This window comes from Rousettus aegyptiacus, unplaced genomic scaffold, assembly GCF_014176215.1.
Source record: "Rousettus aegyptiacus isolate mRouAeg1 unplaced genomic scaffold, mRouAeg1.p scaffold_m13_p_2, whole genome shotgun sequence".
Classification (NCBI taxonomy): domain Eukaryota; kingdom Metazoa; phylum Chordata; class Mammalia; order Chiroptera; family Pteropodidae; genus Rousettus; species Rousettus aegyptiacus.
In genome coordinates, this window is record NW_023416295.1 from 51,464,214 (window position 1) to 51,490,230 (window position 26,017).

The 26,017-nt window shown below is 34.0% G+C and overlaps 1 pseudogene; it reads left to right on the forward strand.

Annotated features, from left to right (window-relative positions):
* The first annotated feature begins 680 nt into the window (after nucleotides 1–680).
* Nucleotides 681–2,815, forward strand: LOC107521023 (annotated as a pseudogene).
* The last annotated feature ends 23,202 nt before the right edge of the window (nucleotides 2,816–26,017 follow it).

The following is a 26,017-nucleotide window of genomic DNA, read 5'->3' on the forward strand; positions in this document are numbered from 1 at the left end:
ACCTAAAAGAAGAAGGAAAGAAGGAAGGAAGGAAGGAAGGAAGGAAGGAAGGAAGGAAGGAAGGAAGGAAGGAAGGAAGGAAAGAAGGAAGAAAGGAAGGAAGGAAAGAAGGAAGGAAGGAAAGAAGGAAGGAAGGAAGGAAGAAGAAAAAGAAAAAAAAATGACCCTGAAGCTTCATTAAATCATTAAAGCTGCCAATACTTCAGTTTCAACAGGACAGATGGCATCTGACTGAAACTCTGGGGCTGGGGTCACCCAGAAACTTCAGGGCTGGATCCTCACAACGAAGAGCCTTGGGGAAATGACCTCCATCTGGCAGAGTATTGAGAGCACAACCCCTGCCCTGCAGAGCCTAGGGGCAGAGCTGTTGCCTCAGTTGAGGACTATCCTGGAGCTTTGCAATCTGATGGAATTCACCTTGCTAGGTTTTGACCTGCTTGTAACTTATCACCCCTTCCTTCTTCCCTATTTCTCCCCTTTGGAATGAGGATATCTGTACTATGCCTCTCACCATTGTATTATGGAAGCACAAAATTCATATGGTTTCACATGTTCACAACTAGAAAGAAATTTTGCCTCATGAGGTCACACCTCCAGTCTCACTCATATCTGATTTTGAAATAGTGAGTGTTTGGGAGATAACTGGAATTCAATGAGGGCATGAAGTTGTGACCCTAATGATGGAATTAGTGATTCTCATAAAAGACACCGGAGAGCTTGCTTCCTCTCTCTCTACCATGTGCAGATGCAGTGAGAAGGTGGCCTTCTGCAAGCCAGGAAGCCCTTACCAGGGAATCAAATCTTCACCTTGGACTTCTCAATCTACAGAACTGTGAGAAATAAATCCATTGTTTAAGCCACCCAATATATAGTATTTTGTTATGGCATCAGAGCTGATTAATACAAATATTTCTGTTTCTTTTTATTTATACGTAATAACCTTTGTTTTTCATTTTTCCTTTCCTACCCTTATTTGACAGATCAAATTTCTTTTGATGGTTTTAAATTCATATATTCTTCAATTTCTTTCTGGTTGCTAACTCTCCCTTCATTTTTTAAAAAAATTAGCAGTATCTCTATCTTCCTGAAAGACAATATAGATACTTTAATACTTTCTATCTTCCTGTGGTCCCCAAGCTCTTTAATGGCCTTCTCCCCTAGTAAGTTATTTTTTTTTCACTAGACTTTTAAAAATGCATACCAGATTAATAAAGACCTATTTATTTTTTTAAAAAAATGATAAAGTTTACATTCTTGAAGAAAATATAGGAGACTATATTTATTGTCTTATGATAGGGAAAAAAATGTTCTTAAACCATATAGATCCTCTCCAAAAAATTCGAAATGCTAACTTTTTGCATTATGCCAGATAGGCAGTGGATGGGGAGAGTCAAGTACCAGTTGACTGGTTTCTTTTTCTTACTTTTGAGATTTAGATTACTAGTTCTGAAAGAACCAAATTAAGTTTTACCCAGGAAGAAAAAAACGTCTTATTCTGACAAATTTCTAAACCATTTTGACTATGAAGATTTGAAGACTAATAAGTAAATTCTGAACTCTACCTGAAGTTAATTCATACTCAGTGAAGCTCAGACTGCTGGCAACAGTTACACCTACACAATTCGGGCAAAGGTCCTTGATACTTACTCCTCTGTTCCAACCTCCTTCTCCTCCTCAGGGATAACATGTTTTTGCAATAAGTAACTTGAGTGTATTAAAAATGACTCTGGGAACTTCCAGGTTAGTGAACTAACGGAGATTGGGAAGAGGGACCGGAGGCGGAACAAGGAGCCTTTTTGCACATACCTCGCGTCATGTATCTCATCTGGTTGTTAATTCTCGATATGCTCAAGGGCTCACCTTCCGCAGATTTTCCTGAATTGGGCAGAGACCCTCCTTCTGTCTACCTGAGCAGTGGACCTAGCGTCGGAGGTTGCAGGAGCGCATCCTGAGCCCAGGCCTACCCACGCAGGAACTACAATTCCCAGAGGTCCCTGTAGACCTCGGTCATGTCCATGACGCACCAACGTGCTCTTTTGAGAAGTTTGGCGTCTCCAAACTGCCTAAACTTTATTACTGGAGGCTTTTTCCCTAATTTCAGTCCTAATGCTGGCCCAACTGTGACGGAGTGATAAATGTGTGTGGTAGGGTCATAAAGAATTGCTTTAAACACCGTGAATTTAATTCACATTCAAAGATGATATTTACATTTGCTGCCTAATCCTTCTACATCCCGAGTGATCTGGAAAAAGAAATGCAAAAAATAAATCCGACGAGATTAATATAGGCACAGTATATTCCCACAGACCCAATCAACGCAATATGGTGAAACTGGAAGATTTCTAGGCTCAAGAAAAAGACCTGGTGTTTGACATTGACAAAACCGACTGTGTCTGCCTGAGGCGATGCTGCAGTTCTGCAGACACGTGTACTAAATGCTGGACCCTCACGACAGTACCCATTCTCATCATCAATTCTCCAATAAAGAAAGACTTCGGATTTAAGCCTCGTCTCTGAGTGTATTAGGGAAGGAGAGATGTTTATCTCTGGGTCCATGATGAATCATAAAACTGTCCTCAGCACATTCTGGGATAATTGAGTGTTTGAATCTTGTAAAATGTTGTCAAGAGGTAAAAAGAAAGTTTACCTAAGTGAAAAAAATTTACCCTTTATCAGAAAACATGTAAACATAATTAAAAAGTACTTTGAGGAATATGCCTTGATTGATCAAGATATTCTTGAAAATAAAGAAAACTGGGGTAAGATTTTAGCCCTTGTTCCTGAAACAATTCGTGGTGAACTTCAACCAAACTAAATTTCTGAGCCTATTGATTTACAGAAAGAGGATCAGTTTGATACATTTACAGTTCCAACCATGAACTCCATCTGTCATGAATTGGATGCCATTTCTACCAATGAAGAGGAAAAAGAGGAAAACAAAGCTGAATCTGATATCAAACATAGACTCGGAGATTATTAAAAGATAAATCTGGCTCCTTTTATAAAGTTTTTGAACATTTTTGAAACCTGGATAAATCCTAAAAAGAAATTCTCAAGAAGAATGATTTAGAAAATTTCTTTTCTCTGAGAAATAATTATGTTGAAAAGATTCCTAAGACCATCAAAGGAGAGTGTCAAGCTTCCTGGAAGAAGCAATAATAGGAGGAGTAAATAGATTGCAGATAAATTCATAAAATTAAATATTATACAAAGAGAATTCTGTTTCCGATATGAATATTCATTCACTTCTACCAGTTGCCACATATAGAGGTAGGTGAGCAGTAATACGGCTGAAACTTTAATCTTAGCTCACTGGATAGAGCCTCCATATTTCTGGAGTGAATATTCTAGGTTGAATGAGGGCTTTGTTCTTAAGTTTAGACACATAAGTTAATTATACCTGGAATATGTATCCAGTCACTTTTTAATTATGCTTGCTGATATTTTTATTGGTCAGGCCATCCTTTAAAAATCATGTTAAACTGGGCATCCAAACCTACCAAAACTTCAAAAAATATGAGTTACTAGGTTACAATACTAGGGCCTAGTACTCTTTTACAACTACGTATTGCAATCGTAGCTCCTAACTTCTTCCCTCAGAGACAATTGAATTAGCCTACCTTAAAAAAAGCAGTTTAGAAAAAATAAACAACTTTACCAATATAAAACCTGTTGTACTTGTCAAAGCACTTGGACTTTATATATATTTATATACTTATATTTAATTTTAAAACATTTTCTTCCATGTTTGATTCTGTGTAATAGATTTTGAAGTGTTAGATTTCTTTTGCCCATTCTGATTTATATTTATTCTTCATATTCTGTTTTCTGAGAAACATTGAGAAGTAAACTATTGGGCTGGTGCTTTCTGTGACTTAGGAAATTTTCTTCCTTTTGCATTTCTTTAACATTGTTTTCTCTACATTGTTTTCTCTACAACTACTTAGTCTTTTTTTTTTCTTTGTTTCTTTTGGTTTATATAGAACAGACTCTATACTGCCATTAACACATTGAAATGCCATGCATTTATTTCTCTTTTCTAATTTTTAAAGAAATGTTGGGAACTATTATGCAAAAAAAAATCACTCTTGATTGTGGTCTGTTTATGAGGATCAAGAATATGGCACAGTAAAAAAAAAAAAAAAAAGAAAAGAAAGAAAGAAAAATCTAAATCAGAGTTGGTTTGGAAGAAAACCCAGTGTCCCTTATGAGAAACATTAAGTGAGATTTTAGCCCCACCTACAGTCCTATAGCGGGATCGCATGTTGAAAATGAATAACCTGTGATAGACAAGACTCAGACAGCAAGCCTAAGGCTGGACTATGACTCAAAGCAGGTACAGTCAAAGGATGTTACTATGTTTCTTAGTTACTGTCCTGAAAAACAGCCATGCAAGAGAAGCTATTCTTAAGTCTAAGGAATTTGCCAAGTATTTACAAGGCCAGTCAATATAAGTACTCATTCATATGCTAGCTTTCAAAATAGGAAGATTTGAGATGATAGAAACCCTGAAATAAAAATGGGATGGTAATGGAAGTCAGTATGACAGTAACACATGTGAATAATAAAGTTCACACACCTCCAAGTATCATTTTACATATGCATGAATAAGCTCATATCTTACTTTTTTTCTTTTAGTTAGTGCAAGTGAAAAATTTCAATACACCCATTTTCAAATTGGATTGAGATAGTAGACAAAATAAAGGTGAAGACATAGAGACTATAAATAATTCAGTCAGTGTATTTGATTACATAATTATGGCTATATATGTCAAGGGGGGGCTTAAATTCGCTGAATAGAGAATAATCTTTATTGTATATCTATGGAACAGTTACAAAAATTAATCATGCACTTTGCTAAAATGACTATCATAAATCCAAAAAGTAAAGAGCTTATATATTACATTCTCATAATATAACAAAACTAGAAAAAAAAAAGAATTTAAAATTTATGGTAATTATTTGGCAGTTTACTCTTGAATCAAAGAAAACAGAAATAAAATTACAACCTAAAAAATTATGTAACAAAGAATACTTTATAACAGAAGCTACAGGTAACAGAAAAAGCAGGATTGAGAAAAAATTATGCCCTTACAACACACTATTATTAATGAAGATGAAAAATAAAGGAATTGATATTTACCTTAAGCTATTAGGAAAAAATAACAATCTCAAAGAAAAGAGGAACAAGAATTAGTAAAGATGAAAAGGACTATTATGCTTTAAAACATTTTATTAAGGAACAAAAGTATAAAATACGAACATGCCTATTTATGTCTTGTTAGAAGAGCCAAATACAATACTATTTCAAAGTCATACAGCAGTTTTCAAAGTCTGACTGTCTCACAAACCCAAATCAGAAGCAATTCAGTATTTTTTATCATTACCTTTTTCAAAATGTACAGATACTCCATCTAATTTTGAATTTCCATAAGTGTTTCTTACCACCTAAGTTGGGCCCATTTTCATATTTCACATATCCCTGCACTGATGTTAGGAGCCATTATAAAACTTTTCTGTATAAGGCCCAAAAGTAAATATCTTAGGCCGTATGAGCTAAATGGTGTCTGGTGTCTGTCCCACGTACTTGGCTCTGCCATTGTTGCTCAAAAGCAGCTGAAAACAATATGCAAAAGAATACGTGTGGCTGTGATCTAATATAAATTATTTATAAGAAAATAAAAGAGGGATATGGGGATGAATCTGTGAACTATGTTTGCTAATTCTGGGTTAGAGTTAAATACATATTTCAACAAGTGAATAGGCATCATTGATCTATATGAATAAGCATGTTCAGTTCAAAATTAAGGTATCATTTAAGAATGATGATAATGATAATAAAGTAATAATAATTACAATTACTATTATAGCTATCATTTTGGTGGGGCCTTTTTATAAGTCAAGCATTTTATATAGTGTTCTACATGAAATTTCTCATTTAATATCCATATCAATTCTGTAAAATAGGTTTTGGTACCATTGCCCTTTTCCAAATGAAGACTCTGGGGTTTAGACACTTAAGATATTTATCCAATGGTCTAGTTGAAAGGTAGCGGTTTGGTTATGTCTGCTGAGTCCAATTTCTAAACAGCTTAACAGAAATACTTAGAGGTCAGGATGTCATGTACCCAGCACATGAGGGTATTTTTCCTGGGGGCAAAGAGCTATTTCTCCAAGTCCAGTTTTCCATGAAGGCACTTCCACTGTTTCTCAGGAACACTTTATCCCATTCTCCTCTCTCACCTTGTGCCAGTAGCAAGTTCTCTCCATCACAGACGTTTGCATTCTGGTTAAAAGTCTGCTATTCCCTGAATCACACAGTCATAAGATTAGGCCCTAAGCATTATAATATAGGTAGCATAGACTCAACTCTCTCTTGCCTTTTGGAGAGGACTGTGTCCAGGCACAGCAAATGCTTGCTCTTGTAAATTCCATGAAGAAAGCAGAAGAAGCAGGGCTTCTTTTAGATAGAACTTTTCTGCCTGTGATGTGGACAGGTCAGAGACTTGAGGGTCTTATTTCTAGGCTAAAATAAATCAGTCCAGCTTTACCAGTAAAAAGTCTGAGCCTATTTTAGGACTTTCTGGCTCTTTGTCTAACTCTAATTGGTTAAATTCCCAAAGATGAGAAGAGTAATTAATTAGGCTCACTTAAACCTCTTGACTATGGAAACCATAGAAATTACAATACATGCTCCAGGCTACTTGACAGCAAATCCAGATTGTTTCTGGAATGTTATCATCTGCCCAGAATATGCCCAAAGGCAGAGTAACTCTAAAACCTGCTGAATTTCCCTCCATTTGATAACTCTTTAAGAGAGCTTCTTAAATTACTGCCTATAATGAAGTTAATGCAAAATTAACTAATTAACAGTCTGATCATGAAATGGGCTGGAACTAAACCTAATGAGACAATGAGAAATTACAAAGGAATGTAGAACGAATTACAAGGGTCAGTGGTAGTCACCACTTAAATAAACTGTTTGACATGATGAAGTTCAGCTACAAAGTGATGAATGATGCAAGAACAAGTATATAAAAGGAAGGATAGTTACCAATTCTGCTTTCATCAAGTTCAAATGTTTATATAAAATATTTAATTCAGGCAAAAGATACATCCTTTAACTGAAAAAAAAAAAATGACGACAGACCAATACGTTACTGAGATGAGGAAAACACTCATTTGTCTAGATTTTTAATAGACAAATTGGCTCTTTTTAGATTCTAGATTCTAGAGGTCTTGCTTAAGCCTATGACTCAGGACATTCATCAGAGCTATGCTTTCATGCAATGAGAAAAAAATAACAGATTCTCTTGGCATCATCTAGTGAGATCACAGCCTGTCAGTTTGCACTCTGCTGCTACTAGGAAAACAAAACATTGTTTGAATTGCAAATATTTTCCCTAAGTAAGTGTCACAGAGGTGAGAGAGATATCTAGCAGGCAAAAGGTTCATTCTTAAATTACTTTACAAACTTGCTAATCACACATCATTTAACAAGTACAGTCAGAATACTTTGGAATTATAGTTTATCTACATAACATCAAGAATAATATATAAAGAATATAGGGTTTTTTTCCCCCAGTCTGAGGGTTTGAATATGAGATTATAGAAAGACATTAATTCTTTCCAATATTATTTAAATATATGTTGAATCAGTCTTGAAAAAGTTCTAACCAGTGGTTAGGTAGATTAGATGTATAATATGGGAAAAGATGAACATCAATTAATTGGATACAAAAGAGAAATTAAGTATTTAGATTATGGGTAAATTAATGGAAGACTGTACAACAGTGGAAAATATACAATTTGAAATATAAATTATAGTTTATGATATGGACAAAAGGAAGTAATTAACACAGAGGAAAGTAAACATTGCTTCTAATTTGCAGGGAAGTTTGAACGAGTAATTCTAGAAAGTCTTTTATATAGTAAAGTCATATATCAAACTTTATGCACATATATATCATTAACTCTCAGGAGCTATTGTTTTTTTCCCTCTGATCATCTTAAACAATAGAATTAAAATTAATGCTTTATAAATTAAGCATGTATCTAACTCAGTTAAGTCCACATGTAGTCACATTTATATTCCCTTTTCTCCCTTTTTCTATTAGCAATATTTTACTCTTCCAGGTGTAATCCAGTTTTGAAAAATTAGGATACATTGAAACCACTTAAAGTATCTCTCAAAACAAAACAAAACAGACAAAACTAAACAGGATATCTTCAACTTTAGAATGTTCCAAGAATTGCTTTACTAGTCTCTGTTCCAGCAACAACAAAATAATTGATTCTTTAAGTTGAATTAATACTAGTTCTTTGCTCCTTTGCCAATATTAAAATAGAAACATAAAGTTATAGGCATACCATAAGTGTATTAGATTCCTGTTGCTGTTGTAGCAAATTACCACAAGCATAATGGGTTAAAACAACACAAAATCATTATCTTACAGTGAAGGTCAGAAGTCGTAAAACAAGACATCAGAGGGCCTGCACTTTCTGGAGGCTCTAGAGAAGAATCTATTTCCTTGCTTTTTCCAGCTGCTAGAGGCCTCCTGCATACTTGGGCTCCTGGACCCTTCCTCCATCTTCCAGGACAACAGCATAGCATCTTCAAAACTATCTCTATCTCTGACATCCGCACATCCCTGTTATAAAGATCCTTATAATTACATTGGACCCACTCAGATTACCTAGGATAGTCTCTGCATCACAAGATCCTTAGTTTAATCACGTCTGCAAAGTCAATATAAGGTCATGTGAGTCTTATTAATGATTTTTGTCTTTGTCTTTAGGAGAAGCGAGTTGATATAATCCTTTTTTATAGTAAAAAGATTTTTATTCTAGACTGGTTGGAAGAGAAAGGACTATCTGGATAGACCAGTAGGAGATTGTTGCATTAGTACTGGTGAGAGCTGATAGTAGCTAGGAACAGGGTAGTGATGTTGTAAATGTGGGTGAGTATATGGAGTTGAAAGCTGTTTAAGAGTGAATCAACAGCTTCCATTAATAATGATTTAATAAATGTGAGGATCAAGGAGAAAAAAAGTGCCATGGATGACTCTTAAATTTCTGGCTTGAGTATCAAGTTGAATAAATAACAGCTGTAGTCCTGAGAAACCTAGAGAGGACTAGAAATTGGTGGTGGATTTATTTTTGACTCTTTGGCAAATTTTTTTAAAAAATGAAAGCGGAGTTTATCTAGGATCGAAATCCATACCCTAGAGATGAGCCGAGAGTACTGATTAACATATGGACATATGATGTTGAAATTTATTTTTTGAAAGGCATGTATGTTGACCAGACTAGAGTTGTGATTTGAGGGTTGTTTATCAAGATAGAAGACATAATATATTCTGTGCAAAGTTTATTTTTTGTTTGTTATTTGTTTTCATTGCATAGAAGAAACCAGGGAAACTTCACTGCAAAATTGCTTGCTGCACAGAACCCACCTTGAGTCAGAAGTGGTGGAAGGAGCAAGCATCACGAAATTTAGCATTAGGTGGTTCTGCAACAGTTTGGACAAAGTCTGCATAAGTTGGTAGATTAAAACAAACGGGACCAAAGAATTGGTCTAGGAAACAAGATGGGTTCAAGAAAATTTGTGGCAGTAAATAGTTTCAGGTATACTTAATGTAGCCTGAGTCTACCTGTAAAACTCTAAAAATTTTACATACTTCTCCAGTTTTGACTTTTTAATGAATAAAATTATTTGCTGTTTTTCAATTTCATACTCAAGTGCGCTGTTAGACTCACTCTCTAACTTTTTTCGCAAATTCCATATTATGACATTTTTAAGATCTGGGACACACATCACCTATCTTAGCAGATCATACCAGTTTAATATATCGAAGTAATTTATCATTCAAAAAATATAAATCATACATTGAGATTGAGAATATATTATAAGACATGTGCCCATAGCAAGCTTTATCAAAACTAATACTTTTACCCAAATGCATTTTTATTTCTTACTTTTATAGCTCTACATAGGGTACACTCACTAGTTGTGCTAAGATTTCTTGAGTGTGCTATGCACTTCTCAGACATTGTAAAACTTGGTGTGATGACAAAAACTGATCTCTTTTAGATGGTTATAAACAATATTCACAGTAAATTGAATTTAGAAATACAATTAGAAAACAGTAAAAGTGGAATAAAAATGACTAATATGTTAATGGGCTTTACCAAGTTGTTTAACACTTCTCTCTTATGTCCGAGTTAAATGAAATTGGAAAATTATGTTATTACTGTAAGAGATGGCTACTTCCATCTTTCCATTCCTTTTAGCATCTCTATTTAATCATGTTTAGAAAATGGATTGGAATTTAACTTGTCACTTATGGCTCTTAGTAAAGCTTGGAAAGACTTGATTTTCAACACTCTCCACCCAGCAGTCTCAGAGGGCCTGCAAGAAGTATTACATTCTTCCACTTCTTGCCATTCTATGCTAAGATGCCGATGCTCTGCTAAAGCAGTTACATTAGGAAAAGTGAATATTTGGAAGAAGGGAATACTGTTCTGCCTGAGTAAACAGAGCAGACCTAGGAGGGAGTTAGGCTGGCGGATGGAGAGATGATATTGAGTGAAGAAGCTGGCTCCTTCAACTGGTAGAAAACAAATACCTGACACTCCCATGTGCAAAATAACTCCATTATTATATTCATGATTATTACCAAATCAGTATAGCACAGTACTTCAGCAAGTCTAAACGTGTGACCTGGACTGCAGTTAAAATGTAGATCCCTGGACCCTACTCCATGTCGACTAGATTTGCAATAAGTTCTTCAAGCTATTTTTATGCAAACTGAAGGGTGGGAGCTATAAATTGTCTTAGAATCTAAAGGTAAGAGTTTATCCCCTAGGGTTTAAGAACACACACCCTGAAATAAGTCTGCCTAAACTCATTGCTTATAGTGGGATAATGATCTTATTTCCTTAATGAGCCTTTAGTTCGGCATGTAATATACACTTGGTGAATGCTAGCTGAAATGACAATTGTCAAGGCAAAGTTGCATTTCAACGCCTTTGCTCTTTGCTTGTTGCCTTTTAATAGATTAATTTCCCATTTAAGAATTCTCTGAATGATTATTTTAACTAGTTCAGACCTGCATAATTGGGCATGTTTTAATAGAAAAAAATTGATAGTCTGCATTTTTCTGGAGTCAAGGACCTACTTATTATGGTCTAGTTACTTTCCTACACATAAGAAAGCTTAGAATTACTTAGGTAAGAAGCATCACTGTTCAACTATGTTAAATGTCTGAGGAAGACAGGCTGAGTTGTTCCCAAGTAACTGGGACCCAGGTAAGCAATTCAGGATTATTTGAAGCTTCAAAACTAGATTTTAGATGGACAGGAATGAAGGAACTGGGTGAGATGTAAGAAACTCTGCTGAAAAGAGAATCTAGGCTATTTTCAAGCAAAATATATATGGAAGAGTACAATATACTGCATTATTCACATACTCCATTATGTACTGACTTCCATAAATAATTAACCCTCCATGAAATGAATAACTACTCTGAGTCTGAGCCAGAGCTAAAGTATGTATTATATACACATTTTGAAAAAACATTTTCAATTACAAATAATTTTTTTTAAAACAACTGATTTTAAGTAAAATGAAGCCATCATGTTTCAGATACAATTGTGAGTTCTTAGACAATAATAATCGTTTTAGTCTCAAGGTCTGCAAGACCCAGAGAATTGCCTAAGCAGTAATATTTCTTTTACGTTGTCTTTACTCTCTAAATGCATTTCAGTTTTCTTCCCTGCTCTTGGACTATTGAAAATCATTACCATTGCAGCAAGACTAATTTTTGTGCTATCACAAACACTGACATTTATTCTTAATGACTGTAAGGTGGAAGCCAAAAAGCAATTGCAATCGATTATGTGCAGAGAGTTCTTTTAGTCACAATTATAGCATTTTTAGAAATTTTAAAATTTGCAGTTGTAGCTGTCTAAGAAGACAAATTCCCAATTGCCATTAAAATACAAAATGTAATTTTCTAAAATAAGTATTTTTCTAAAACAGTATTGGGACTTGCAACTAATTCTGGCCCCCCAAATGTTGTTTTTCTTCTCTTTGATTCTAATACAATGGTCACTCTTTTGCACCTACCCTCCTCCAAAAATGTAGCAAAAATTCCCTTGCATTCTGACTTCTTGAAACAAACTATCTTATTACTGTTGGAGAACTTTGTTCTGTCTAGAATTTCCAATGCGATTCATTCTCTGAAGCACTTTAGTGCTGTTATTTTTTACGTAAGTAATTTTAAAACCTGTCCTTTCTGCCGACTTGTTTCTCTCTCTTCTTTCCTTACCTTTCTCTATGCCTGAGTTGGTGGGGGAAAGGCAGAGGCACTCAGCATTTAATCACGAAGAGAATGAGCTCTAAGTTTGTGTCTTTTTTTTTCTTTACATATTAATCCCTATTTCTAAACAAATATGGCCTCTAGAAACAAAGCCCTTACTCTTACACTTCATGTCCACATTTCTTGTAGCTACAACCAAACTATTATAGGAGTTGTTGAAATTGTGGCATTAATCAAAGCTTAGAGGTTTTTGTTTGTTTGTTTTTTGTTTTTTTGATCCCTGCCAGACAGATCAGAACAACTTTTCTGAATCCTCTATATAGTACCTTCTATTTGTTTTTTTTTTAAATGCATTTATCACATTGTAAGTCCTTTTTATTTATCTCTATCTTCTATTCTATTTATCTATGTCTTCTATTAGACTACAATTTTCATGAGGGCAAGAAGGGATCTGCTTTATATCTAACACAGTATGTGGCACCATACAGTAGGTACCATACAAATATTTGTGTAAAAAAATTAACAAAGAAAACTCTCTTCCTGCTTGCCTCTGAGTGATTAAGAAGGAAAAAGTCTAATGGATAAGACATCCAACACTCTATCATTGACAATCTTAAATTCTAAAATGAGAAAGTTGAACTAGATGCAATCTAGAGATCATTGCTAGCTCTGAATGTCTAATAATATCTGATTTCTGCTGTTCCTTATAGCTAATTTGAACAGGAAGGGCAAAAAACAAGTTAAATGAATGTGCATCCTTGCAAAAGTGTGTGGATACATACACAAACCAAGTAGTTAATGAGAAGGAAAGAGCAGGAAAGGAGCAAGGAAGGAAGAAAGAGCTGACTGAAATTAAGATTTTAGGTAGGAATTTTATCAGATATACCAACTGAATCAACTCACACATATCAGGTATAATTATTAATCTCACCAAAGTTACAGTTGGAATGAAAAGAGATCTACTGGAACCAAAATTTTCCATAACTTCCTACCTCTAATAAGAAAAAGCTTAATAAAATGACAGGGGTGTGTGGTGGAGGTAGATTGTGTTAGTGTATAGGCTTAATTTGAACACCAGGGGGCAGTAGAACATTTTCTTATTCAAAATATAATGTTATAAAGGAAAAACTTAATTTGAAACATTTTTCAATCAGCCATGTTTACTCAGTGCCCATGTGAGCAGACCTTTGAAAAATATGCTGAGGAAGTTCCTTAAGAAATAATGCACACAGTTTATAGGCATTTAAAATGGAATAATTGTTACATCTATCATCCATCCAATGTTATCTTATTTAAGTCAATGCTTCCTAATTCAATTAAAACCAAGGTAGCTAATACATAGGCCTCTTATAACAGCAAATTATAATTTATTTTAAAATTGAGATATAATTGACATATAACTTTATATTAATTTCATGCATGCAACATAATATGATATATGTAAATATTGTGAAATGATCAACACAATAAGTTAACATCCACCATCACACATAGTTGCATTTTTTTTCTTGTGATGAGAACTTTTAAGAATTTCTCTTTTAGCAACTAAACTATAATTTCTTAAATGGCTTTTTATTTTCTTTGTGCAAATGCTCTCAATAAGTGCCAATAACTAACTCAATGCTGATTCTCTTCTCCAATATTTGAACTGTTTCAAATAATGAAAAGAAAAAGCTTTGGAGTTTATGTTTTCAGAAAATTATTGTTTTTCATGTGAAAGAACATAACCAAAATTTTAGAGCTAGAAGGTAGAAAGAATAATTGCAAACAACTGTTCTTACCTTTGTTTTTGCAGATGAAGCAACTGAGAAGAAAATGGATTGGAATTCAATATCACATTGTTTTCTAGCACCATACTGTCAGTATGGTAGTCACGAACCACAAGTTACTATTTGAATTTAAATCAATTATAATAAATTAAAATTTTACAATGCAGTTTCTCTGTTTCACTAGCTGCATTTCAAATGCTCAATAGCTACATATGCTAATGACTACTGTGTTAGACAGGTAGATATTATATTTCCATCACCGCAGAAATTTCCTTTGGATAACATTGGACTAGAGGAAGAACTGGAATAAAATCAGATCTCTTGGGATGATGTGCTAGAGAAATTAAATCAGAAAAGTGTGGTGTCAGCAGATATATACAAAAAAGATTGTTTCAAGAAGGAAATAATAATACAACAGAGATGTCAGGACGATGGAAACTGATAGAGTCCATTGATTCTGGCACTTAAGGATTCTTTTCCATAACTGTATACGGTGCCTCCCCATTTCCCAGTATCCTAACACAACATCATGATTTTCCAGAGGGAAAATAGGTGCAAGATATTTATTGAATTACAAAACATGATAATACATAATATCGATTAATCTGTATTGAAATCTCCAATGTTAATGTTTGCAAAATATTTGTGAAAATACAAACTGAAGGAAAGATAAACTAATACAACATCTTTTGGAGACATCAACCACTGCCTTTGTGCCCTATGGAAAGTATTTTATTTACATGAGATGCTCTTATTGGTGACTTGGCACGTGCATTTCAGTGGGAGAGAAATGGCTTAAAGCCAAATACCAGGGTACAATGAAAAAACAAATAGAGAGGAAGCAAAAACATTAAGTATAAGCTGTTCTTCTAAGAAGGAGGCACAGAAAAGAAAAGATGATATAGCGTATGGGAGACCAGGAGTTTGTTTCACTTCAATATCCACTTTAAGGCTAGTAAGTGAGCTTCAAACTAGTTCATGAATCTTATAAAACTAAGTCCAAAACTTTCTAGGTTTGTGCATTTGCATCTTTTTCTGTAGATCGTGTGTAGCATGTCTATAGGTTAGTTAGATGGGAGAATTTGAAGATAAAGAAAAGAAAGGTAAAAACCAATTGAGCAAGGTTCCAGAGGAAGCAGATAAGAAAAGGAATCAGGAAGAGAGGGGAGAAGTAAATTTTAGCAAAGACTACCAAAGCCTCAGTTTTGGTCATCATAGGGAGGAAAGTCTAGATAGGTGGAGAAAGATAGTCTTGAATAACTGGATGGAGAAGTCCTGTGACACTATTCAAAGAGCTTCAAACTTCTTCTTAGTTTCAACACAATTTTCTCCAAATATTTTTGCCAAATATGACCTTTACATAGAAAATCGTTTCTGTTGAACAATATATCACATTGTGTGGAAAATATCTAAAAACACTGGATTTATCAATACATACTAATTAAGCACTTAATATAAGCTGATTATTATTGTTTTAATATTCCCACTTATGCTTACTTGTACCAAGACCAGAACTATGCAAAGAGAGATCTAGTGCAGTATAACTTTAATAATGTAATACATTTAGTATATTTGGTAATCATATTTTTCTTTCCTATTCATCACAATTTATTTTCTTTCTTATACCTTGTCCAGAATCCTCACTGTACTTTACATCAAGTAGTCACAGTTCTTAGGAAGCCTGTCTGATTATAATGTGACATTATTTCCTTCAACCTGTCTATATTTACTTTACTCTAAAATCTATGTTTGGAAATTGCATTGCCATTCTGCTATTGTTCTAATTATTCCTTAACCATCTATAATAAGAAGTCTGATAACAATAAAATACAACATTTATTCAGGAATTACTAGAGCAATTACTCCCTCCTGGAGTGTTTCTTTCCATGTTGGCTATTGATTCATTCAAGATTTGTTCCCTTCATCCACTATAATGTTTGGGGGTAGTTGGGACAGGGGCAATCCTGAAAGACAATTACATTCTGCTATATTATGTTTCTACTATAAGACCCTTACATTCATGGCATTGTTTAATTATCCCAATGACTTTAGACATGGGCATGTTATTATCTTGTTTTACAGATAATGTATGCAATAATGCTTAAATCTCCAGAGCTCATACTGAGAAATAGTAGTAAGAACATTAAGTTCTCTGACTCCTTGTATGTTACATTTTGGAAAGAAGATATAAATTAAATAAATAGTGACACAATTAATAACTTAATTATAATAATATGAAAGTCCATAGCTGGGGTAGCAAACTCTGTCTGGAGACAACAAAAGATTCCCTAAAGTTTTAAAAAATCAAGGATGAATAGGTGAAGGGAAAATAAAGCAAGAGGTAAAATGGCTTGAGATACTAGTGGAGAAGCTGACTCACAATGAAAGTATAGTTTAATTCTTTCCATTTTGTATAATATGCTAAAGGAAGAAAAAATCTAATTTCTTCACCATTTATAAACTTTTCAGAAGGCTGGATTTTGATGAGTAGCTATTCACCTTAGCTGATGTTTGTTGTGCAAACTGAGACAGTGTTGGCACAATATGAACCCTTCTGGAGTGTTTCGTTCCAAGTTGGCTATTGATTCATTTAAGATTTGTTCCCTTCATCCACTGTAATGTTTGGGGGTAGTTGGGACAGGGGTGAACCTGAAAGACAATTACATTCTGGTTCTGCAAGGAATGCAATTACCTCTGGGAGGAAGTTGCCAACAGAGAGGAGGTTACAAGATGGAGTCTGCAGACAGGCTTCAGTAAATGTGGGAGTGGAGTTTGGAAGGATGTGGAGGTGAATTTCTTAGGCATTAATTGCAATATTCACTTAATAAGAGAAAAGCCAATTTAAAATTTGGTGGTTTTCTGGAAAGTCCTCTCATTTCTGGTGAGATGAAAAGATGGGATACTATCTTTTTGGAGAGTCATCTCGTGAATGGTTGTTTTGTGAAATCTGTCACTCTAAGTCTGTTTTTTCTTCAGGTGGAATAAAGAACAAACAGGGAGAGAGATGGGACATTATTTATATTTTCATGTTGGTATAACTTCCTAGGAAGTTGTGTATTAATTTTATTTTCAATTTATTTTTATGTTTTATTAAGGTAAAACATAAACATGTTTAAAAAGGTAAATAGTCCTAAAAGGATTATATCAAAAACCTCTTATCTTCTTGACTTTTCTTCCCAAAAGGCAATCATTTAAATCATTTAAGCTGGTTCATCTGCAAACTTCTACCAAACTTACAAATATTATATAGTTATTGCTCTCTTTTCATTCATCAATTTTAGATATTTTATATTACATTTCTACTATTAAAAAAATGAGCATTTTCCATCTCTTTCAGCTCTTCTCCCTGCAGACATACTGCCAATATGGTTATATGACACTGATTAAACCCATAAAGGTTGCTATCATAATATGATTCTGGAAAATCAAAGAGAGTACTATAATATTTCCTGAAATATATATGTTTTTGTTTTTGCCAGAGTTAATACATGGATAACTTTTTAAAACTTCTTAGTTTTTTTTTTTTTAACTGTTTTCTAGATATTCTCATACTCTTCAAAATTTCCATAAAATACCACATGTACCTTCATCTCCAGTCTAGATATGGTGCTCTTTTGAGCCTGCCGTGTATCTCTCATTCTGACACTTTCATCCGTATCATTAGGAAACACCTCTTCGCGTTTTTTATGTGTTGAAATCCTGTTTATTGGATACCAGAGACATTTTTGTATTGCTCACATCTTGGATAGATCACGTTTTCCAATAACTTCTTAAGCAAAAATGGATAGGAGTTGAAAAAGTACATGGAAAATACATTTTTGAGACTCTTATTCTCTTATATTGACTCATGGATTGGCTGCGTATAGAATACTAGATTGGAGATCTTTTTTCTCCTAGAAATTTAAATGTACCACTCCACTGCCTTATGGATCTCAATGATACAATTGCTAAACCCTATACCATTATAGCCCAACTCCTTGTCATTGCAGTTTTTAATCTACAGAATTTATTAGAATTTCACTAGCATTCCCACCAATGTCATTTTTTTTTTTTTTGTGGTTCAGGAACTAATACAAAATTCCACATTATATCTATTTGTCATATCTCCTTAGTCTCCTATAATTGATGACAATTCTTTGGCCTTGCTTTGCCTTTAATGACTTTGACATCCTTGAAGAGTATTGACCAATTATTTTGTAGACTATTCCTTAGTTTGGGTTTGTCTTATGTACTCTTGTAATTAAGTTAATGTGTATTTGGCGAAATACCACAAGTGGCATTGATACCTTCTCAGTGCATTATATAAGAAAGAACATGATGTCTGCATGTCTTATTACTGGTGATGTTAATATAGTATTTTATTATGTTTGTCTCTGCCAGGATACTCCACTATAAAATTGCTTTTTCCCCTTTGTAATTATTACATATTTTGTGACTAGATTCTTTGAGCCTGTGGGATTATCATGATTCTCTCATACTTTAATCCTAAATAGTAAACTTTGTTTTTTAATGCAGTTCTATATTTACAAAATAATAATAATAATAATAGAGTAGATAATACAGAGTTCCCATATTCCCCCACTCCCTTCACAGTTTCCCCTATTATCATCATCTTACATTAGTATAGTACATTTTTTACAACTAACAAACCAAAATCAATACATAATTATAACTAAAGTCCATAGTTAATTCAGGTTTCTTTCATTTTTAATCTAATGTCCTTTTTTCTATTCTAGTCTCCCATTCAGTTTACCATATTTACATTTAATTGTTGTATTTTTAGGCTCCTGGATGTGATAGTTTTTTAGACTTTTCTTTTTTTGATGTCCTTAGCAGTTTTGAGGAGTGCTGAGCAAGTATATTGCAGGTTGTTTGTCTATTGGAATTCGTCTACTGTTTTTCTCTTATTCTGGGTATATGGGTGATGGGAGGAAGACCAAAAAGGTAAAGTGCTATTTTCATCAAGTCACATCAAGAGTGTGTGCTATAAACATGATTTATGACTGTGGATGTTGACCTTAATTGCCCGACTGAGGTAATGTTTGTCAGGTTTCTACATTGTAAAGTTCCTCTTTTTCTCTATTTCTATACTGTACGCTTTGAAAGTAAGTCTCTATGCTCAGCCCACACTTAAAGAGTGAGGAATTACCCTCCTTTTCCTCAAGTGTGGAGTATCTACATCAATTATTTAGCATTCTTCTGCATGAACGATTTGTCTTTTCTCCCACATTTGTTAATTTATTCAATCATTTATTTATATCACGATGGACTCATGGATATTTTATATTTTGGGTTATAATCTAGCACTATTTTATTTATTTTGTTGCTTAAATTGTTCCAGCTTTGGTCATTAGCACCTTTCTTAGTTTGCTCCCATATACCTTTGCTTTGATGTACCACCATTAATGTGAGGTTTTTGAGCACTTCATCACTTTCTGGCACTACAAGATGCTCCAGACTCACGTTGCAAGCTTCCTACCCCAGTCCTAAAATCAGCCATTTCTCAAAGGAGTCCTGGTTGATTTTAACTGAACACCAATTAAATATCAAAAATTAAATATTAAATAATTAATATTAAATTGATTTTAATATTAGACTCAAAATTTAAGTAATAAGTATTCTTGGTTAAAAACCATCCCTTGTTTTTAATGCATTTTTTCTCTGTCTGGGAGCTTTAAAATCTTATCTTTCTCCAAAGAATCATATTTCATGATGATTTTCTTCAGTCAAGGAGCTATTTTCATTTAAACTGATTGACCGTATATTGGCTCATTCACTTGAGAGATTTGGATTCTTCAATTCTGAGAAATTTTCTTCTATTATTCATCTGATGACTTATTCTCCCTGTTCTCTATTCTCTCTTTCTCAAATTCCTCTCAGCTAAAGGTTGAACCTTTGAAATTTATTCTCTAATTTTATCTTTCAGATCCCATTATCCGTCTCTTTGTACATTCTTGGTGATTTTTCACAATTTTACTATCTAAACTCTCTTTTCTTCTTCATCATCATAGATTAAGATTCCAAAAGCCTTTCATATACTGTTCCTTTAAAATAGGGCATTCTATCCTTGTTCCATGGATATATCACTTTTGTTCCCCACATTATATTGTCTTTGAATTTTTCGCTGTACCTTGCTCCGTTTCTACTTCCATGGAGTTATTTCTTTCAATAGATTTGTTTCAGTTCTACTTTGCAATGCTGAGGCATTCTTCAAATGTCCAGTGATTCTTGATTAGTGATCAGTAAGTCACCAGTTGGATACTCTATATCTTTATGCATGTGTTCGATGATTAGGGAAATAAATTTTGTGGACTTAGAAAGCTTGATTCTAGGATGATCCAGTAATCAGTTATTTTTTTTGGTTGATGGCATCAAAAATCTCAGTATCAATGGGTCTATCCTGTGGGATAGGCCAGGTTTTCCATAGAAAGATTCTAGAATCTCCCTTCTGAAATATAAAATGAGAAGACAAGAATTTTGCGTGCTGATTAAGGAAAAGAACCTGGAGTGAAGGGAAGAATCTCATCATTTAGAATGCAGATTTTTATTAACATGCCTGTTTTCAGTTCAGCACCTCTTCATTCATGATTTTAAGGCTCTATAATCCAAATATCCTAGAGAATGTACTTCCCAACATAGAGTGAAGAAGAGGATAGTTGTCAAAGTGGGCTAGAGGTGGACTACTAACAGGCTAAAGATTTTCAAACAACTTTCCGCTTTCAGCACTCAACCTTTCTCACTTGCAAGATAACCAGGTCTTGTGAATTCCTGAGATTTTCTAGCTGTCTGCAGAGAGGATCAATTGACTTTCACTAGTGTCCTCACTCTCTATAGGCAATTAAGTTATACTTTCTTTGCTTCAGTTTACTAAATCATGTATTATTTTTCCTTCCACATTCCACTTCCTATGTTGTGTTTTAATGTTACAAATATTTCATGGTTTCACTGAATGTAGTTAGCAATTTCAGGGTTTTGTGCTACTTTCTTGAAGAATGTGGGAGAGAAAAAGGTGTGAAAAATTTTTGAGTTGGCATCTTATTATCAAATTAAAAACAAAGTGGTTGAAATGAATGAAATAATATAACTGTGACGCCCAATGTATTTGAGGGAATAAACTAGAATCTATCAATGTAATTGTTCAGTTATTTGTTCTTCAGTCTGCGTTTTCTAAGTGAGGAGAAATATTTACTAATAAATTTGGTTACATTTTTATAAGTTCTTAAATCTTTAGAAGTTACAACATTTTGTATTTGGCAGAGGCATTCGGTCTAAGTAGACAGACAATTATAGATGTATATATGGCAGAGCAGAAAATGCTAGTCATCCTCCAATTACATTAGTAGAAACCTCAACTTTTGACTCAATAAATGAGGACCTTTCCCAGCCTTCCTTTCAACTAGTTGTGACTATGGATTTAAGTTCTGGTCAACATAAGAACTCAAGAATGTGTAAAATAAAACTTCTTAATTATAACATTTACTGAATGGCTTGAATTCCATTTCCTCTATTCCTTTTTCCCACTGCCTGAACTACAAATGCGTTGTTGATGAGCCATCTTGAATCATGCAAATGAGGGTATAGTACACTAGATATGGAAAACCAACAAGATCGAAAGAACCTGATTCCATGATACTTGGTAGCTCTAGACTGTTTATACTTGGATTATTAGGTTTGAGAGAAATAAATTTCTGCTATTTTTTAAGTCATGATTATTTTGTTTTTGTTATAAAAGTTAAATCTGACTTTTGCATACGGCATGCATATATGCCACTACTTCACATATATGCACACAAATCATAATGGGACTTCCAGATAAATGATAGCATATTATAATTATGTAATTGCCTTTGTTTTCTGTTTTGTTCTTTCCTTGATAATATTCTTGGCTTCTACTAAGCCTGGCCAAGCCTTACTTCTGGATATGAAATTGCAAAATGAAATGTATTGTGTTCAGGAACATTTTGAAGACAAACTACGGATGTGTCTGTAACGTTTGTAATCTGATTCTTGAGACTAAGACAAACTATGAAATAAATATAGGCACAAAACCATCTCCTTTATAGTATATAAGTATGTTTTCCACATGTGGTGTTTGACATATTTTACCTGCTGATCTCTAATATATAATTTGGCTTCTTGCTGATATTCATTATGACTGTGTCTATTTCTGGAAGAAATTGGAAAGAGTCAGACTAAGGTAATGTGTGTGTAAGGTAACGTGTGTAATGTGTGTGCAGTAAATAAACACATTTATTTACTAACCAAAGGGATGATCCTAACACTCAGAAATAGTTGCATGTAAAGTTTGTTAACTGAACACAGTAATGAAAAAAAAAAAAAGCGTAGAGGGATCTGCTCATTGAACTGAGTCCATTTAAACTTGCAGCTAATTTCTGTCCAGAGGATGATGGAATTTTTACTCTACTTTTTCATAGACCCGGGTACATGTGACATCGTTCATGATACAGTCCATTACCATTTTCCCATTTTCCAACTTTCTGGTTATTGTACTCTTCTTCCCGTCCCATTCCTGATGTTGAAGCAATGCACCATTTACGAAGTTGCAGACAGTCTGAGTTTTTCTGCCATCAGTTGTGGTTTCTTCAAATTTCTCTCCTAGCTTACATGAAAACTGCATCATTTTCAACATACTCTCAGTTTTTACTGTGAGCTTTTGGCTGTCAGAAATGATGGTACAATCTGGTTTGGCATTCTCTCTCTCGCTCTCTATACACACACACACACACACATACATACTCACACATATACATATTTATACACGCGTGCACACACACACACACAACATATATATTTCTTCCAGAAGCTCTGAAAAATTTGAACAAGTTTAGAAATTTATTAGTTGATAATTAATGCTCTAAAAGAGTTTTTGCCCACTTTTTTGTAGATGAGCCCAATTTTCTTTAACCATTTGTGGTCTTTTCTAAGAATCCCTAAGAAGCAAGTCATTTGTTTTGTTCTGCAGTTGTTAAACAACTCTTTACAGTTTTATTCCTTGATCACATCCAAATTCTTATAGTTCTGGAACTTGGGACAGAGTTGAAGACTATGGCAAGGTTTGTTTGAAACAACTCTAAGGAACTCAAACATATAAATAGCCAGGATCATAAGTAGAATGCCATTCACATAAAAGTAATGATGAGTAACTGATTCTGGCTTGGTAGCACTGTCTTCATGTAGGTATGTAAGGATAAATGAAATCAAAAGGAAAATATTATGGCTGGTAAGTTCGTGTCTCCCCAAAATTCATATGTTGAAACTCTATTCCTTAATGTAGTGGTATTAAAAAATGGGAACCTTTAGGAGGTGATTAGGAGGATTACATGAAGTTATAAAGTAGAAGCCCTCATGAATGAGATTAATGCAGCTATAAGAATCATGAGAGCTCGCTTCTTCTCTCTGCTCTACACGGTGTGAGAATACAATGAGAAGTCGGCAGTCTGCAACTGGAAGAGAGCCCTCACCAGAACCCGACTATGCTGGCACCCTGATTTCAGACTTCTAGCCTCCAGAACTGTGAGAAGTAAATTTCTGTTTTTATAAACCACCATGTTTATGTTATTTTGTCGTAGAATCCCAATTGGTCAAGATAAAAAGAATTATAAGTATTTGCCAGTGATATTGTACATGTTACTTAGAAAGTTAACTGGCATTTACAAAAGAAAATATGAATTATTAGGAATCATAAAATTCAGATGATTCAGAGATACATTTTTTTAAATATATAATTTATATTTATCCTAAAAAATATCTAGGTCTTGATTTTGACAATAATCTAAAACCAGCATCTACTCCTTATTATTCTTGAATAAGGATGAGAGAAGTGTCTTTTTGATGCTGAATATGCTGTTTCTCTGAGTGCCTTGGCATTCCCCATAGACAAAATTGGACTTTCTTGTTTTGATCATTTGTTTTCATGCAGAAATGTGCTTTGTATCAATATGTATGATGACAGTTATTAACTAGACTTATTGTGGTAATCATTTCAAGTATACACAAATATTGAATTATCATTTTGTACAGCTGAAACTAATATAATGTTCCATGTTAATTATACAGCAATTTAATAAAAGTAAAATAAAGTGCCATGGGAAGTTTGAATAGGCCACACCTGGGATGGCAGCTGTCATGTACATTCACCACCCACTAGTCACACCTAACTGCCAGGAAATCAGAGAATAAGGGCCCACTGAGTGGCAGAGTATGGTGTAAATTGTATTCTTAACCAGAATATGCCATCTTACTGGATTTCCAATATCAAAAGGAAAAGAGTTTGCTAAAGAAATAGCCAGACCGTGCGATGAGAAATTTTTGTCTCTTCCTCAAACTTTACAAAAGATTCCCTTTCCTTAGGTTTGAGCATTTTACAGTGGAGAAGAGAGTGTCAAGAGGGAAATTGGCAGAAGAGAAAAAAGAGAGAGATGAAGAAAGCTCTGTGGTATTGAAATAATGACATTATGCTAGAATCCCTATGTAAAGTAAACGTGCAGTTTAAATTATACATTGTATGGGTAAAACCATCATATAACACAGAAGAAAATGAGGTGGCCCATCACTGCCTTGAAAATATAAAAATAAAATATATTTATTTGGAAAACGATAATACTATCCAGATTTGACCATAGGTATTTTTTTTATTTGCCTAGGAAATCAGCTTAAATTTTCCGTTTTGGGGGACAAGAAGAGAAAATTATAATGGTCCCCTCTCTTTACTAGAGAATATCATAAAAAGATATACTACTTATATAAAATGGTACTCCAACCAAGACAACGTAAAAATCAAATATCCTACTCTTATCAGAAATATTCTACATAACATCTTACTTTTAAGTGACTTTTCCGACTGTCTTTACAGGACAGTTACCTCTGAAAGCAATTTAATATTTTGGCAGTTGGAGGATATATTAACTACCATCATCACTACATATTTATACCTAAGTCTAAAAGTTCAAAAAAAGGCAAATTCACCCAGATTTAGTAGATTTCGAAAGTTGATTTAGTGGTTTTGTATTTAATATATTCTGAACATAGCTCAGACATCAAAAACATAGACTAAGAATAAATTTAGACAAATAAAAGTACCCCTTCCTCACCTCTGCCACTTGTCAGTAAATAAGGGTTTTATTTCCTTCATGCCAGATATCTGGCAAATTTTGAGAAAAATAAAGGCCCCTAGTGTAAAATACAGGAATTTCTGACAACTAGTAGATAAATTCATATTTATTGAAGATAATTTCTCTCTTAGCATGAGGTCAATAGACTTAATGAAAAATTTTCATGATATAAAAATATTAAAATATACTAGTTGTGACATCCGACAAATTTGTGTGCGCTGTATTATAGAATGAAAGGCTTGTTTACAGATGCTGCAGCTATAGTTTTATCCATCTCAGTGGTTCTCCAAATCAGGCAGCAAAAGTACAAAAGAATAAGAAAAAGAAAGATTCTGCAGCCAGGGGAAATTTTCACATCTATGTATTACAGAAGCATTAAAGTGTATAATTACCAGAGGTTAAGCAGATTAAAAAGCAATTCTTGTGTTCTTTATATTATATGTGCTCTATGGCCTAGTCTTATGGTGAATTAGCGCATTCTTCTGGGAAGCACATAATGAATTGAGAGTATGCCTGATGTTCATTCCTTTAGCAAATTTACTAGGTGACAACTATATTACAACCTCTGTTCTAAACACTTCTTTATAACGGGATAAACAAATCTCTGTTGTTATGTCCAGTGAAACAAGACAGAAAATAAACAAATAATAAGCTGATATTTAGCATGCTCACTCACTAGCTATAACAAGATTCAAAGTGTGAGCATAAGAATAAATAACATGAAGTGGAGGAAAAGATTATCTATTAGGGAGAAAATCAGAAGCTAGGCTTTGGGAGGGGCATTGGTCTAAGT